Source organism: Athene cunicularia (assembly GCF_003259725.1).
Source record: "Athene cunicularia isolate RWA chromosome 1 unlocalized genomic scaffold, athCun1 chr1_part2, whole genome shotgun sequence".
Lineage (NCBI taxonomy): Eukaryota > Metazoa > Chordata > Aves > Strigiformes > Strigidae > Athene > Athene cunicularia.
In genome coordinates, this window is record NW_020799092.1 from 9439231 (window position 1) to 9458274 (window position 19044).

Below are 19044 nucleotides of genomic sequence, written 5' to 3' on the forward strand. Positions count from 1 at the left end.
CATGTCAGTAATAAGTATATGGTATAGGTCACTTATGTATCTTTGCAGAATTATACTCTCAGTAACTAAGGCTTTACAGGTGGACATAGTGGTTTTGATGGAAAATATATACGGCATAAAATACCCTTGAAATGGTGTTTTTTTGACTTCTAAGACACAAACTGACTCCCAAAGGATATGCATCAATCTAATGACACCTATGTAATTATGATAATCTTTAATAAAGAAGATCCAAAGCAAACCTTTCTCACTTGGCCACATCCTTGCAGTTTATTATTTAGGAGTGCTACTGTAATGATGAAAAAAATTACCACCTGTAGCAAGGCTATACAAAACTTTTATGTTACTCTGTTTCTTCAAGGGTTCATCTTATGCCATTTTTAGAAAAAAAACCCAGCAGTCTGCTTCTTCAATGTGTCAACATATTGATCTTTTAAGTGCACAGGAGCCATCCTGCTGACTTCACTCTGGATGAGGCACCAGCTCTCATATGTCCTCTGAAAATCCTTTCCATCACAGAACCAGCAAAACAGCAGCTGACAGTCCTGCCACTGGGGAGGAGCTCACTGAACCTCCACTTTGCTCCTCTCCTGCCAACAGAAGCACTGTAACTGAAGATGATTCATAGCTCATCTGGGAAATAAAGTACCACTTGCTTTGTTATATCTGCTCAGCTCTTCAGAAATATTATCACGTTTTGCAGGCACACACCCATTCTGTTTAAAATATTAAACCCACTTGTTTTCACTGAAAAAAAAAAAATCTATAACTGCATTGTTTCACACAGTTTATAGAATTCCTCTCTTCTTGCCAAAATCAAATCTTGAAAATACAGCCTTTCTATAAAGAGAGGGAGGGTTACTGGAATTCAGTACACAGACTTTGCATAGCCTAACACTGTTTGAATTTGAACTCTCTTAATTCCAGTGAAAAGCAGAAGTCCTTCGAGCTTCTCTTTATGACCAGGCAGTTTTTTCTGAGGAACATTCATAGCTCATTAAATCTTATTTTTCTTAATACAGGGAATGTTCTATTAGCAGCACCTTGACCTCTGACAACTTTCTTATTACAGCTTTTGCTTTCTACTCCAAAGGCCTTGGAATATCCCTAATAGCTAAACTCATGTTATACCTTTCCATCTAAATAGCAATGACTTCCATTAAGGAACTCTGACAGGCTTCAAAATCCTTCTAACTCATTTTTTAAGCTATCTAAACTTTTTAAACTCCTTTATAAAATCAGACAGCTTTTCCTGTATTTTTTTTTAAGTTACAAACCAGGTTAGCATCATGTATACAGCCCAACACTCAAATGAATGTAGAGCTACTATGTCAATAATACAGTGGTGGTTTAGAAACATTCTAGATAAACCCAGATTAGTTTCTTACTATTGAATGCATAGGCCATTTGCAATATAGACAATAACCTCTGGCTTTGAGCATATTAAAAAATGATAAACCAATATTTTTGTCATCTAGATGTAGAAAGAAGGGGAACAGACAAATCTAACATGAAACAAAAAGATAAGAATACTAATTTCTCATCTCCCTTCAATGCCTCTATGCTGTGTCTTAGGTTGAGAGGCTTAGTGTGGATAAGGTTACAGAATAAACATGAAGGTTAGCATCTTCACAATTTAGAATAAGAAACAATAGGTTTAGTTGAAGTATATACATTGTATACAAAGCAGATTCAATTTTTGAGGTACCAGTGAAAAATGAGCTGGTGGAACTTTGTTTTACATTGCATTGAGACACCCTGAAATCTTTTGTGGGGACAAGGTGTTCCTTATTAAAGCCACACTAGTTGAAAAACTGACTTTTGAACCCCTATTTTTTTTAAACATCTGTTTTGCTAATTATTAAGCCTAGCATAAAGGACACAGCCAGCATAAAGATGAACCAACAACCAAATTGTATTTGATACAAAAGGGTCAGTACATGGGTGAGCACTGAGGGTACAAACAAGTCAGATTATACATAATTGACATCAATCCCACTGACCCCAACAATGACACCACACAACCAACAATGGGTGGAACAAAAGGTGAAATGCAGCTTCCCATAGAAGGGACAGGAGACAACCCAGTCAACAAAGCAAACACATAAGACCAAGGAAGCCACATACTGAATCTCTACACAGCCCACATTTACAAAAGCCAGACCTGACTGGAGCCCAGTCCCAGGGAGGCAGGAGGTCCTTCCCCAACAGGAAACTCTGAAAAGTACATCCACCTCACAGACAGACACTGCCCCTTCCTGCAAGGGGTCCCAGCTTTTATCCCCAAGTGGGACACCTGACCTTTGCTTACTTCATGTGGGACACCTGGGGCTCATTTACCTAATGGCTCTCCCTGCAAGGCCGGCACCACCCTGGAGGGAAGCTTAGAGGTAACTCACCCCCCTTTGTGAAGGGCTGTGGGAATCACCATATGTCAACCTTAATTTGGGGCTTGGGGTTGAAACCCCAGCATTTCAACATCTCAGGCTTGGCAAGCATTTGCCTGATATAAAGAAAGGTCCCCAGGGGCTCTACATGGATTTTTTTTTAATGGGTTTTACTTTAAGGTCCAGAACAACAGCAGTTTTGCCATATGACTCATAGTCAGGGTGATATAGAGAAATGATTAGTGGCTTTGAGATTTATTTACTTATAGAAAACTGCTTAGCACTTATTTATAGCAAGTTAAATTATTTTTTAAGTATTGCTAAGAATCCTGCTTGCCCAGACTGTTTTGTGGAATTTTACCAAGGACTACTGTTCATCAAAACAAAGCAGTTCACTGTGAAAATATACCAAGAATTACAATGTTCAGCAAAACATTATACTTTTGTCCTTGAGTAACAGGTGGCTCTAACTAGTTGGAATTTTGCTAATGAGTAAAGATAGCCATATATGAATGGTAGAAGTTCTATTGGTTCTTTTAGATAAGATAGAATGTAAACCATCTGAAAAACACTCCTGTTATTCAAGAAATTGGCCAAGAGAATCTGTGCATGCTCCAGGAAAAAACAAAAAAACAAAACCAAAGTGAGAAAGACTATGAGCCTTCCTCCCAAAGACCCCTGAAGACGACCACCAGGAGGCAACGCACAGATGCAAAGATGACATAAACTGCTGACACCAGCCTTTTGAACTAACCCAGCCTTACTCATGCATGTATATGTTTGTGTTATGTAACCCAAGGAATATGGATATCCACACTCTATCAGTTTTTGGTAAAATGTGCGGTGGGTGTGCAAGCTTTGTGTAGAGATCCTCTTGCACCCTGGCGCTGGAGTAAACATACCTGCTTTATAACTCTATTCAAGTTGTAGAGTCTTTTTTCTGTGATCAAGGGAGGTGGAAGCATTTCTGCCACCCACATCATCTGCTCATGTTCCTGCCATTACATCACTGGGGAAAAAAAAAAACCCGCAAAGGTAATTTCACCAAAAGGTCTCAGGAATTTTCAAATATTTGAAAAAATGAAATTTTCTTTTTATTCCTTTAATCAATAAAATTTAAACTTCTTTTACAGTGAAGTTTAAAGAAAGAAAGGCTTATGTATTGACATGGTCTTAAAATTTATCTTAATTCTCAATCCTAGTATCTGGGAGATGCTGTCCTGACACTGTAACAGTTACTGACTAGAAATATCTCTCACCTCTTTGGGATGAACAGAGAACACTCTCTGTTCTGTCTTCCAAAGGTAGTGCGTGGGTAATCCCCTAATGGCTTGATAGAGTCATGTGAAGGCTATTTTCCTTTGTGTTATTGTCAGACAAGAAACAAAATTGAAATATTTCTTCCAAAATGGAGATCTTTCTATCTCACACACATTAGCATGCACTCAGACACATGGGGTTTTTCTAACTCCTCACCATATGTGACAAAAAGTGCAACTGAAAAAAGAATCTAACTGTGATATCACCTTGGATTTTGCTTGTTAATATGCTACAGTGGGTCACCCACCATACACAGTTTCAGCAGAAATTGTTGTTTGTCAGTGAGCGCTGTTCCACAAAGAAAGTTAACGTGTCAACTCTATTGCTTCTAGCAGTATCTGAAAGAAAAACTAACGCTGCTAGATTAGGAGCAACTTCAGCAGCACTAGTAGCCAAGAAGCCCAAAAGGGCAGTAGCCAGTGTTTTGTGTGCTGTCTCTCACACCCTGCCCCAGGCTCCCTTCTCACTATTACTGCACACTTTGTAGACTTGATAGGACTCATGTGACTTTCCTTCATATTTTCCTGTTTTTCCTCTGGCAGAAGCACATACAGGACCAGGGATAAGGTTTGTTTTGGCCCCCTTGGCATTCAAGACTCAGCTCTCCATAGTCTCTGCCTGTGGCACTCTCAGTCGCACAGGATTGCATCAGTAGAGAAACCAAAGCTAACTATGGATCATTGAAAAGTAGGGTTGCTGTAATCCCTAAGAAAGCGGAAGATGCCAATACCATCCATCTTAATGGCTTATGTGTTTCTTGCAGCACAGCTGGCAAGCAGCTAGCTTAGGGGGAGGAAGATGAATTTAATGGGACAAAAGGATCTCATGGAACAGACAGACTGTGCTTCCTGAGATATTATGAGAAGAGAAGCCAGCATGGGACAGAAAGGGCAGTCCTTGGTGTGGCATAAGACTGGAGGAAATATTCATTGAAGGTGAAAATAAAAACAATTTATTTGCATGAGGACAGGTGAAAAATCCATTTTCCACAGTAGAGAAACAGCCAAAAGAAATGGAAGAGCAGAAGAGGAGGAAAGAAAACCTGGTCAAAAATTAAAATTACTTCTGCATTTGGAAATCTATTCTTTACAAAGCAATGGAATTGTTGAAAAATATATAACCTTACTGTTGCAACCATGACTGTTAAATAAAGATTAGGATAGCTGGTTTTTCATCCTACAAATTTAGTTTTCATTAAGCACAAACCAACTCATTAAAGTAACAAAAACCTCAGAAACAATTAAACAAGCTGAACTCTGAAGGGTTCAGATGAAGGATTGTAGTAGAAAACTGTGGATGGACATAGAAAAGGAATGAATAACTTTGTGAACATAATGATGTTTACAAGCTACCATTATTAAGTGGGATAACTGCATCCCTGCAACATTATGTTTGATGAATTAAAATGAAAAAAGAATCTGGGAAGCAATGTAGTCAACCCAGATTCATGGTGGTAAAACTTTCACAGTATAAATTGTTGTTAATATCAATGTATATATACACAGGTTCTGATTAAGCCACAGTAAATTTGCTCCTGTGCTTCCTGATGGGCTGTGAATCTCAGCATTACTACGTATTATTATTTTCATATATCTACACACACCCACACTGAATCTTTCTGACCTGTGAAGAGGACTTTTAAAACAAATCACACAGTTCTTAAACCCTCCCACTTGAGCCAATGACCTCAAGGACCAGTTTTTGGTCTGTTCTCCCCATCAACAGCATGTGAACAGCAGAAGCCATTATGGCAAGACTGGGACAATTCAGAGGGTACAGTTCATCCACAGGCTATATTAGTATCAACTATCAAGCAATCCATAGTTGCCATCACCACATGCATTCTTTGAAGAAAAGGAATGTTCTCCATCTGCAATTTCTGCACAGGAGGAAGCACCACGCTACAGGAATAAAAAGACAGTGACAATATTTAGATGAGTCTTTTAGCACTTCTAAGATCTACTCCATGACACTGTCTCAGTCTGGAGTACCTTATTGCCCATCTGCATTGTCTCGTGGTCGAGGTTCACTTGGAGGGGCTCTTATCCCACTCTTGAGAGGGACTCCCTTGCTTCTCAGCTATGCAGAACTTGTCTACATGCTTTAGAGACTTACGTCTTTCCATACACAGTCAAACATCTCATAACTTACTCTGGCCAGCCAGCAACTACTACTTGCAGACAGAGGGAATGAGGAAAGGAGACCATGTAGGGTGATGGCAACTTCTCTCTCCTACTGAAATCAGTGACACTGTGACACCTGCAACAACACAAAGTAACTGGATCAAAATCTCCTTGTTTAATTATGCTAAATTCAAGTTGGAGATGTTTTCTGGAGATAACAAGATTTATAGCTGTGTAAGGGGATCCTCTAGGATGCAATTCAGTCTGGTAAGTACATGGATTTCCAAGTTCTCAGCAATGTAGAAGAGAATGAAGAGAAATATTGCTGCTGGAGAGCACACCCATACAATTCTGTAGAATCCAGTTTCTATTCCAAACCAAGGCACTATCAAATATTTTATTTTTTAGTGTCTTCATTAATGGCCAGTTTTGGGCTTTGAATAGCTTTAAATTCCCTCCTAGGAATTGCGTAGAGGCAGAAACCATGCAACAAGGATCCTTTCTGCATCACATATCTCATATACTGTGGTATAGTCAGATGTGAGGTCCCATTTCATACTGCTCTGTGATCTCACGCTGAGGATGGAGCTGGACAGTTGGCTCATCGGCAGCACAGTGCATGTGGCTGGCAGGGCTGGATCAGAAAAAAACAATGTGCAAAGCAAAGCATGAAAATCTCTGTAAATCCATGCCTTAAATGAGAGACAATTATTTGGAAATACTTTTGGTATCACTGGAACTTTTATAGATGCAACAAGTGCAGAACTGGCAGCAGAGACATACACTATGAATTAGAAATGAGAGACGATTATTCACATATGAGTAATATCAGGTAACCTTCCTTGATCTTTGAAGATCGGGGCATCAGGAAAGTAATCCTTTTTTTGTTTAGGCATTTGTTAAGATATGGAATTTTACATCCTAAATAAGTATGTAACTGTTACTAAAAGGAATGTTACAGGAAGCTTGGTACTGGGATTATTCTTTCACCCAGAGTACTGCTTTTGTTCCAAGCTGTAACAAAAAACGAAAGAAATGGAAGTGTTCATTAAAAGTTTTAAAAAATATTTAGCTCAGTTACAGTATTTCCTTTCAGTTGAAGTCATCCCACCTCAGATTTTGACTTCTTAAGAAAATAAGATTTGGAAATAAGAAGTAGTCTCAAAGCAAACAAAAAAAGTTCATTTTGAGTTAATTCAACTGAATAGATCTGAATTTTCTAAACACTGACCTCTTCCCAGAAAACTTTTCAGTCTCATCAGTGGATGAGACTGCACTTTCCAACAATAATGGTTTTTCTGCACATTTTCTAAACCCCTCTAATTATTAACTCCATATTCTTTTTATCTTTGAGTTTTCTTCTCCTTAATCCCACTTAACCCTAAATCTGAAGAGTAACTTTCAATTCATAATCCTATCGATGCATATAAGATTTTCAGCTCATGTTTCCCAACAAGCAAGGTAAAATAGACAGTGCTTAAATATTGTAATAAAGAGATTTTGTACTGAATGACAGTTATTCTCTTTATGATCCTGGCACTGGAGAAAAAGCACTGAACTGATTATATTTCTTGTTTTAAATATTCATGTGACAATGTTGAAGAGAGAAATGAATATCAGAATGAAAAAATGACAAGAAAAAAATGATTACAAGAAATCTCTAGACATTTATCACAGGCCTAGAGGATACAAACCAATCAACTTCTAAAATCCGCTCTTTGATCGAGATGCGCAGTTAAAGCCTACATTATTAATATATGATTCTGTTTAAAAAGTCTATTAATCAAGCAGGGATGAATGATTAAGTGGATAAAGCACTAGCCTTTGACCTGACAGGCAACTTTCACAGATCTCCTGTGAATTCAATTCATAAAAAAAGAAAAAGAATGCTTTGATGCTGTATAAATTATCTGGAAACAATGGTTCTCATTGTTTTTCTCGGTGTCATGAAATGATTTTAATTTGCATGCAAGACCATCTCCATTATACAACTGCTAGGCTGATAGCTTGCTACAGGATGGGCTGTGATCAATAAAGCCCGTGCTGTTGTGTTCTATCTAATAATAACATTAACAAAAAAATAAATTACTCTTTTACTACTCCACGTTTGTCTTCCGAGTCTTCTCCAGACCTTTAGATAGATTAATGGAAAAGGCCTTAATCTGAAAACAGCTCTCTATGCAGGAATTCTTGTTTTAGTGTCTTTTGGTGGGATCCTGGGTGAGGAAACAGAGCATCTTGAATACACTATCTTTAAAGCCTGAGGATCCTGAAGAGTTCAGCACTAAACTCTGTCATGCACTACTACTCTCCAGGAGCACTGGAAAACCAAAGATTTCAATGAAGTGTGTATTGAAGTTAGTATTAAAATTAGTAACAAACTGAATATATGGCTCTTTTAATAACAAACAAATTCAGGTATTTCATACACTAATAATATTACTTTTTTTTAATTTGTTTTTAATTTTTTTTTTAATGTACATTAGATTTTCCAGTGAAAATCAGTGTTTCCAGTACCTATTTGCACAGGCAGTAGAGATAGGAAGGAGTTTACAAATTCTAGTGGTCAAAGGCAAAAAGGCATCTCTGTCATTTAGCATCATGTGGGAGATCCTCTTGACTTTGGGCACCCCAGAGGCTGCAGAGTCTGCTCTTTTCTTCCTTGTTGAGGAGAGGAAAGTGATATTATTTTAGGGCTTTGAACATTACCCAATAACACTAGCTCTATCTGCTCTCTCATTGAGACTTAATTTTTCATCATGCAATATTTATTAAATCATATTGTAAAATATTTCTCAAACTTTCTGTATCTTACTGAAGAGTTCTGCCTAAATGTGGGAAATACTGACTTTATATAGATACACGGCAACTATAGACTTAATGTAGAAATTCCTGATGGAAGCTCTGTATCTGTGCTATGCTTGGTGATTAGATCAGATCATACAATGATCTTTCTGTTTTGATATGGGGGAAGTTGTAAATACTCTCTACAGTAAACATGCTTGGCAATTGTTAGGCTTGCCAACTGTAGTTACAAAGCAGTAGAGTTTGCCAAATACATCTCAACTCAGGTAAGCATAGTAGAGCTTGGTGGTTAGCACACATGCTTGTCCTTTAATGAAACAGTTTGTCTGGAGGACATGCAAAATTCTACTTAATTTGCAAAGTAAATTCCTAAATATTAGGGATTATTATTCCTAAATATTAATAGTGACCACTAGCAACACAAGAAATAAAAGTTCTGCTGACAAAATGATGTCTTGTGTAACATCCAGTTTTGTTGTTGATGAGGAGTAAAAAGAAGATATATCTACCTCATGCTCTCTCCCTAGGTGAATGGAACCTGAAGGGAAAAGAGCGCAAAATATTTATTTATTAAAATAAGCAACAGTGGCCCTGGACACATACAGGAAGAGCTGTGTTATATGTTTGTGGTCTGTACTACTGAATTCTGAGCCTAGTGTTGTGATTCTGATGTATTCCAAGACCCATTCAAATATTCCAGAAACTCTAGCAGGGGTGACTAGAAAATTTCTGGTGTGAATTTATAAATTCAAGTACAATTGTCTTACTGACCCTTTAATTCGCTTCACAGAAGTACACTGAAGTGACCCTTCTCTGTAGGAAATGTTTGAGGTGAATGACAAAACAGATACTCTTACAACTCTCTTCCTTTTGAGCAAGAAAGAACACACTCTAGCTTACAGCAGAAACTGAGCTCAGACATTGGAAGTATTTAAAAATAATAAAGTAATTCCCATTTTTAAATGTGACACAGTCTGAGCAGAGATCTGATGCCTGGCTTTGTTACATGCTTAAACCACATAGTTAACATAAGTTAGATCTGCAGACACTGCACAGACATTGCATTTCTTAGCAAATGCCCCATAGCATTGACTTTATTGGAATTAGGTGGGCACAGAAAGTGGCAGAATATTGAAGATTTGATATGAAACACCTGCTGGAAGCTATCCCAATCATGTTGCATCCTCAAGCAATCTTTAGGTTTTTGTGGGTTCATTTCAGTGCAGTAAGAGAAAATGAGACACTTGATATGAAATAGCCAATTTCCTGAGAGATACTCAGCTGGGATTCAGCATTGATTTCACCACTGAGTCTTGCTGTAACAAACAATTTGCTGCTGACATTGGATATGTAGCGACAGAATTAGTTACTTATACTAATGAATGAGTACTGCTTAATTCTATAATGTCATGTATGATAATACTTCTGGACTTGTGCAAAGCTTTTGACACTGTTCTGCACAACATCCTTGCCTCTAAATTGGAAATACGTAGATTTGATGGATGGACCACTCAGTGGATAAGGAATTGGCTCAAAGTTTGCACTCAAAGGGTTGAAGTCAACAGCTCGATGTCTGGATGGAGAGCAGTGATGAGTGGTGTTCCTCAGGGGTCAGTGTTGGGATCGGCGCTCTTTAATGTCTTTGTCAGGGACATGGACGGTGGGATTGAGAGCACCATCAGCAAATTCATTGACAACACCAAGTTGTGTGGTGCAGTTGCGTAGTTTAATCCCTGCCGGGACCAGAGACCATGTTGCCGTTGCCCCTCCCCCACCCTCAGCCAGTCAGGCTGGCAGTGAGGCACAAACCTGGGTTAAAATAAGAAGAAATTTAATACAGCAGTGTGATAAACAAACTGAACAACAACAGTAGCAATGATAACCACAATAAACAGCAATAACAGTGAATAAGACAAAAGATATACAGAGAAATACCACAATGGTCACGGAACAAACCCGCCATGTGCTTCCTATCACCAAAAGCCACCAAGGAAAAAAAAGTTCCCGCCCCTGGACCTGACCTCAGCATGGTATGAATAACCCGGCTGGAGATCCCTTTCCCCTCTCTCTCTGCTGGGCAAACTTAACCCTCTCCTAGCTGAACCAGGTCAAGTTGACACACTGGAGGGAAGGGATGCCATCCAGAGGGACCTGGACAGGCTTGAGAGGTGGGCCAGTGCAAACCTCATGCAGTTCAACAAGGCCAAGTGCAAGGTCCTGCACATGGGTCAAGACAATCCCAAGCCCAAATACAGGCTGGGTGATGAGTCGATTGAGAGCAGCTCTGCGGAGTACATGGTATTAGTTGATGGAGAACTGACTATGAGCCAGCAATGTGTGCTTGCAGCCCAGAAAGCCAACTGTACCCTGGGCTGCATCAAGAGAAGCATAGCCAGCAGGTCAAGGGAGGGGATTCTCCCCCTCTACTCTGCTTTTGTGAGACCCCATCTGCAGCACTGTGTCCAGCTCTGGGGCCCCCAACATAAGAAAGACATGGACTTGCTCAGCAGGTCCAGAGGAGGCCATGAAGATGATCAGGGAGCTGGAGCACCTTCCCTATGAAGACAGGCTGAGAGAGTTGAAGAAGGGAAGGCTCTGGGGAGACCTTATAGCGGCCTTCCAGTACTTAAAGGGGGCTACAGGAAAGATGGGGAGGGACTCTTATCAGGGAGTGTAGGGATAGGATGAGACATGACAGTTTTAAACTGAAAGAGGGTAAAATTAGATTCGATATAAGGTAGAAATTCTTTACTGTAAGGGTGGTGAGACACTGCAACAGGTTGCCCATAGAGTTGTGGCTGGGCCCTCCCTGGAATTGTTCAAGGGCAGGTTGGACAGGGCTTTCAGCAACCTGCTCTAGTGGAAGGTGTCCTTGCCTATGGCAGGGGGGGTGGAACTAGAGGGTCTTTAAGGTCCCTTCCAATCCAAACCATTCTATGATTCTGTGATGATCATCTGTAAATAATATCTGTTTATGTTATTGTCAGGCAGGCTCAAAGTGAAGGCTGCAGCTACCATTCAGGTGTGGGATTTCGATGGTGCCAGAGGCAGTATGAGGACAGTAGCCATCCCCAGGTGAGTTATTTCCTCCTACCAGAGATATCACCTAAGGTGATGAGCTGGATAAGATAAATGGGAGAGAAGTATAACAGACCTTGTGTACATTTGGGCTTACAGAGACATTTGGTTCAGATATGTGGAAGAAGAAGTGGAGTTCCCATAACCCTCACCTAATGAGGTTAGTCATGGAGAACCAAATTCACATGAAGGGGAAACAGAGCATGCACATCGGCCATGAAGATTCCAGATTAGCTGAGGCAAAACCAATTTTCTTTGCATTCTTCATATCATGAGCTAGAACTGAACTGCTAATTCAACGGATAACATTATTAAGTTGTCACAGGCTAGGTATTACAGAGATCAAACAACTGGTAAGCAGAGGAAGTAGAGGAGGTTCAGTGTTGTCAGATGACCAGATGCAGAGGGAAAAAATGAAATAATATCAAATTATTGACCTACTTTTGCTGAGAACCTTGATTCAGTGCTGAATCCCAGTGCCCCTGGGTACTCTTTTGAGAAAGAGCTCACTGTCTGCATTAGATACATAGTGATAGATCTTAAAAAAAAAAAAAATTAGAAATAAAAGTTTATTAGGAGAGATGCTGGGAGGCAGTTATGTTTGGAAGAAAAGGACTGAAATTTTAGTCAATCCTCAAAATGATCAGCTATTTTAATTTGTTGACAACATGATGCCCATTGAATTGAGGGATTTTTGCTAGTCTCTAATTAGCAAAACCAGTCCCCACTCACTTATGGGGAAGAAGTTCCCAGTACCTCACTGGAAACAGTCTACTTATGTCAGACAAAATCCTTTCATATTGTTCATCATAAAATTTGGAAAATGCATGTCCTCACGAACAGCAGAATTTCCTGACTGGATGTTGTCTCTGTAAAAATCCAAACTAAATTCTTGCTTATATAATCCTCCACATTCCAGACAGATTCATATCTGAACTGATTTTTGACCTTCACAGATTAGTCTTTACTTTTGTTCTTTATCCTGATGTATTTCTGTATTGCATTGCTCAACAATAACAATATTGCCACAGTCGTTAGGAACCTTTGTAATACTGTGAAATACATCTGTCATGGACAGACCTACCGACAGAGCCAATAGGTAAATAGGGTTAGAGATAGCAGTCAGTTCAGTTAAATCCTGGATGTACATTATGAACCTTACTCCAAACCTGTTGTTAGGGCTATTTATCAAACACATATAAATATATGTTTCTTTTCCGGGTTAAGTAAAGGTGGCCCGTCCACCTATGTCAAAATCGGTAGGTTTTGACTCAGTAAAGGTTTAGGCCAATTGTGAGGGTCGAATTTCAACTGGCAGACACTGCTTGTAATGTTGCGAGATTCCCATCCTACTATCCAACTTGAGACATGAGTGTGTATTACAATCAAGTTAGAAGTTACATAAAGTGCTTAAAGATAGAGGTGATTTTAACAGAACCGAATAGAGGTGATTTAACAGAACCGAAGGTGTGATTGTTAACTATTTACAGATTTTGAGTGAGATTTACTCACAAAGATATGAAGTATGTCTACTGAGGAGAATAGGGCCATATTACATAATCTCCTCGCAATTCTCTTTTGTCTGGATTTGGAAATGCCCATGTCTGTGAGCACTGAATAGTTGCCTTCGTACCATTTTCCACGAGAACCCAGGGGAAAGCCCATAAATTTAATTTTGGATGCATTTGTTAGTTCTTGAATTTGGTCTTTTAAGTGTTTATAGTTATTTACTTTTTGTGATGCAGCTTCCTGCAATGTTTCAATTTTACTTTCATATCTGATTGTTACATCTACCACCACTGCTGTGTCATCTTTTAGAAATATTAAGTCTGGTTTATACAATTCATTTTGGCTATCTCTGATCAATGGTTCCTGGTAAGCAATCCAATTTTTCTTTTTACCCTCCTCAATTAATACATTACAAATTTTATTGTGCCTTTTAATTCTGGCATCTTGTACAATAGGACATAGGCCAATTATGTGGGCGCAGGTTTCATTTTTGGCATGACAATGACGGCAAGATTTATTATATGTCGATTGCCTGCCTCTTGCTAGGAATTCTCGGGTAGGGTATACATTTGCTCTTAATTGGAGGGGAGTGATTAGCTTTCTGTGAGGAATGCCCCTGTAATGTTCAATCCAAGAGTTACTAATATTGTTCTTTTCAAAGTTTTCTATGCCTCGGCCCTGGGATAACAGTTTGGTCCAATTTTTGAATTCCTGATTATGCCAATTGCAGGGTTTTGGAAAGACTCTCCTTGGTGTGGGTCTCTCCCATTCTGAGTCCTCCTCACGTATTAATCCTTTAGCAACCGTTATAACTGTTCCGGGGTCCCATACGGACAGGACCTTTTCCTTATCTCCACCTGCTGCAATCCACAGGTTTTTTAACTCTTTCTCAATGTTCTCATTACTGACTATTTCCCGGATGGTCTCATCGGAGGACTGTGCGATTCTATGGATACTTCTTGCTTGTACGCTGGGGATTAGGCCGGCGAGGCGAGTTAGACCTAATCCTCCATCTTTTGTACTGGAGTAGAGCACGGCATCAGCTGTACTTGGGGGAAGGTGTAACCATCTTTTTTACTGTGTTCCTAATTGTTAAGTCTAATGTCTCTAGATATGTAGGTTTAGTATCTGAGTGGTCTGCCAGGTAGATGATTCTTGGGATAGTGTAAATTCCTCTCATTCCATTAGCCCCTAATGGGGCTCAGACTGATCTTTGAATGAGTTTATCTACCAGAAGTTGCAATGCTTTTTGTTCTTCACCTATCAACTGAGATAAGTGATCATCACTATGTAATAAAGAGGGACCACACCTGCTTTTGGTACGGAAGGAAGTCTGGAGGGACAAACATTTGGAAACAAATACAAAAATGCCCTTGGTGTTTTAGAAGGATGAACTAGGAGAAAAAGTTTATTGAAAGATGCTGGTCTGGGGACATACTGACTGGAATCCATTCATGTTATGGTTACATGGAGGGTTATTTGCTTTCTCTCATGATTTATGAGAGATATTTCTTGTTAAATGTGTAAGTAGGTAAACATTTTGTTAAAGAGTGCACACAATATTCAGAATTCACAAATGCCAAGAGAGGCTAAAAGACAAAATCCTATATTCTTTAACCATCAAAAGTTCTGAGTATATTCATAAGCCTCTAGGTAATCTTGAAAGGTCAACAGACTTGGATTTTTTCTGCCTGAAGAGAATATAAGTTCCAGGGGGTAGGTTAGTCTGCTTCTTGCCCACTGCCAGCTGTTTAAAAATGCTGGAACTACAAACATGAGCATCAAATTAGGAATATTACTCCTGTTAAGTAAAAGTTAAAGTTCTTTATATCTACAAAGCAGGCAATACTTCTTCCAAACTGTTACTGGTTATACTAAGGGCTTAACCCAAAAATGTATGGCTCACAATCCAAACTTTATGCAACACAAAAGAACAAAGTAATTCCAAATTGTGATTTGAGCCTCTCTTGATCTTAAATGTATACATTTTTTACATTACCTTTCTCACAAAGTATGTCTGAATACTGAAAATCAGTGAGGACTGTAATCCTGTAAATAAGTGAAGCAATCAAGCAAACTAAATTCTGTCTTTGAACTCCTCTCCATGCTTTGAGGATAAATTTTAAAAGTTGTCACTTGATATTAGAAAAATTGATTATACTTTGACAACACGTAATATTTAGTACATTTACTAAGTTGTTTTATTGTCTTTGCACAAGACTTATAAAGGTCATTTCACGGGCAAGTATAACACTGAGGCTACTTTACAACACACAGAAACAATTCCCAACAATTTAGAAGAGGATAGGAATTACAGTGTCAGATCCAATTAAGAGTAGAGGGGTGATTAAATAGAATTGCACACAGGATTGCTTTGGAAAGGTTAAAATCCCTGTTCTGCAAGTATTAAGAAAATTTTATGTAATACAAGCAACAGGCAGGATTTCAGGTTTTTGTTTAATGTCCTAAATGGAAACACTTTGGGTTATTCTGCACCACTCAAGACCTGTGTTTAACCCTGGTTCCAAAAATTCTAACCCCCACAGGTCCCAATCCCTTTTTGTATTGACATCCAGTACAGACCTCCAGCATCTCAGGCATTCTGGAGGAAGTTCTCATCCTCTAGAATTTGCTTCCCTCTACAAAAAACACTGGCCAGTATCTGTCCTACCTATCCTTCCTACCAAATCAGTGGGGGAAAAGTGACAGATTGTCACAAGCTTTGTGAAAGATCTCCTTTGAGTGTGCTTATTTTGTTGGCTGTGGAAAATCACCATTCCTTTCTTCTTTTACTCAGCCTTTAACCTAGGCATCCCTAGTCATATTTGACCTACTGATCTGGCAAACACTATTTTGATGAATTTGATCTACTTTCACAGCTGAAAAGAATTATCCTTTAAGGTAGTCTGGTAACCAGCTTCACTTTAGGTTCCATTTACAAACAACTATTTTATAATTCATTAAGAAACATTTTTAAAAAATCATCTCCCATCAAGATGGTTAAAATTTATGAGCTCTACCTCTCAATTCCAGATTATTTCCAGTTTGAATGTTAGGTAAAAATCTGGCTTTATCAGCTTTTACACATTTGATGTTTCTATACTTTCTGTTGAGCATCTTTGCTTCTCTGTCACTCAGCAAACTTTGAACTGCATTTCTTATTTTAAATCTACTTAAACATATGCATATTTTTCTTAAATTCTGGTTCCACTTTGCTCTGTAAGCTTTTTATCTGTTCAGGATTTAATATCCCTATTGTCTATGCAGTATTTATGTACACCTGGTTGTTTCAGATACATTGCAACAACAAATTATTCATGTTACAAAGAAAGCTTAATATAGATACTGCTATAAATATTATTGGGTATTGTTTATAGTTACATGTCTGGTTTCTATCTAGTTCTGTTGAAAAGAATGAATAGAAATAATATTTAACACTTGCTGTGACATAAGCCTGAAGACTATATGGTAAAAAATATCTGTTGTTTGCAGCAGTGTTTGTCCTCACTCTGAGTGCTGGTCTGATAAGACAGGCTTAAATAATCACTTCCCCTTGCCTGGTTTTAATTACAGTGACAGTAAGTAAACACTGACTAGAAATCAATCAGAATCAATGGCCTTATGGCAAACTGGTGAAGAAAAAGCTAATCTGTCAGTCAAGATCAGCACAGAGAGCCAGTTTTCAGGCTGTTGTGTGGCCTGTGACTGAAAGGGAAGAATGTAGATCCCTTAACACTAGCAAAAAAGGGAAAAAGACCCTGACTCGGCACATGAATGAGATGAACTGATAATAGAGAAAAAAGCAATCCTAACAGTCCACCTGCCTTTTACCCTAGTAGCATTTTGAAAGAAGAATAAGTAACAGAATGTTTCGATATCTGATGTCTGATTTTCAGCTGTTACAGCCACTGGAGGAAGGTTGTAGGCTTTGGGTTCTTTTCTCAGTATACGCTTAAGCTAAACAGAGCAGATGTATACCAGCATATATCCAGCTGTTTTGCTGCCAAGTCATTTAACAAAAAAATATTTTCCCTGTATGTCTTCACAGTCATGCCTTCATTCTGCACTTACATACTCATTTTATTTACTGAGTGTTCAACAACTACCAAGTAATTAATAACCTAGAACCATGTTTTGCATTCCTACCTGTTCGGCTGATATAAGCCTGGCCTCAGAAAAGTTTAGGTGATTTAGTCAGGGAGAGCCAAAGTTCTGCCATTAGGATCTCTTTCTTTGCTCTGGTCCCAGGACTTCCCTCCCCCTGTAGCACTACTTAAACTTTTCTTCCTGTCTCTTTCTCTGCCCAAATGTGAGACAGCCTATCTATTTCTGAAGAATATATCATGTTTGTCTTAAAGATAAATGAAGGTACATTTAAAGTCTAATGATTGGATTTTACTCCTTATCAAGGCACTTTCATTTTTCCTAAAAAAAAGTTGGATTTTAATTTTATTTTTAATGCTTTTAATGCTAAGGAAATTACACTTCTGAGTAACTAGTTTGTAATTTGTGATCATGCATGATTCTGATAGTGAAGGAATTTCATTACAGGTACAGTAAAAAGAGGAGAATGCATGTACATTTGCATGTCCATGTGCAAGTAAATAAATAGTAAACCACATTGATAACAGAGGCCATTATAATTTGAATAAGATTATATTCTCTCTAGGAGAGATAAAGGGTAATGAAAGACAATTCAAAGCTAGTTTGTTATTACTTCATCAAATACCTCAGGCTCAAGCTGATAAAATTCCCTTGTATAGCTCCCATGAGACATTAACTGCAATGATGCTGCCAACCATTTGTAGTGATCTCTAAAAACATTAATATCACTATTTAAATGAGTTTGTGATGTAGTATAACAGAGGGTAAAGCTAGAGGTGAAACTGCTATATAAGCTTTCATAAAATGACTACAAGTGTGTTACTGGGCATGACAAAATGAATTATTTTCACAACAGACAGGTGCTCCAAAGAGACTAATAGAGCTTTGCAGAAGGCAGGTTGGAAAAGTGTTCTGCAAAGTAACTTTCACTGTCCTCACCAACCTCAATGAAAGCCAGAACTTCTGTTTTCCTTTCTTTTCAATTAAGTAAGGCGTATCAGACTCCAAACTGTTAAGGAGTTTGACTCATGTCTATTTGTTCCTCTTTCCCTGGCAGTATGTCATGTTTCTTCATCCTTAATTGTTTTAAGAATCTTTCCTTTGTGGCCCAATGCCTATGAAGTTTTGAGCAAGTGTCCCCATGATTACCATAACACTGTGCATGGTGCAAAATTAAGCATATGTGTTGGTCTCTGCCAGATAGTGACTTTAATGACTCAAAGATGGAGAATTATCACAAGGGGCTTATTTCATTCAGAGAAAAGAAATCAGAAGCATGGTTTTGCATCAAGGGCATCAGGGGGAAACGTGTCTAGATCCATTATATTTTAGATCCACACATTTTTACTGTGTTAATTTCTCTGCTACGATCAGAAACAGCCTGTTTCATATAGAATTAGGAAGTTGCTGGGACTGTTGACTTGCAAAATAACTTGTAAATCTGAAAAGTAATTAGTTCACATTTTCGGAACCAAGGAAGTGATGGGGAAAATAAGGCAAGTAGGACAGCTGTTTGTCTTATTTTAGATCAAATTGTCTGTATACTTAAAAAAAAAATCATGCTTCACTACAGACATGTTGAAATCTTTTCATTGTAAGTCTGTCAACTATGAGTTTCTCATGGAGAACATTTCATTAACACTTGGAAAGATGAGGTACAGAAGCAAAAAGTACTATTGTCACAGTATGTCACTTGACAAGCTGTGAGGGAGTTTAAG

General features: G+C 38.5%; 1 long non-coding RNA gene across 1 annotated transcript in view; it reads left to right on the top strand.

Annotated features, from left to right (window-relative positions):
• The first annotated feature begins 10626 nt into the window (after positions 1-10626).
• LOC113491409 overlaps positions 10627-19044 on the top strand; it is a 29669-nt gene continuing 21251 nt past the window's right edge. The window contains exon 1 of the long non-coding RNA XR_003400396.1: positions 10627-10747. This is a non-coding gene — a long non-coding RNA (uncharacterized LOC113491409). The remainder of the gene's footprint in view (positions 10748-19044) is intronic.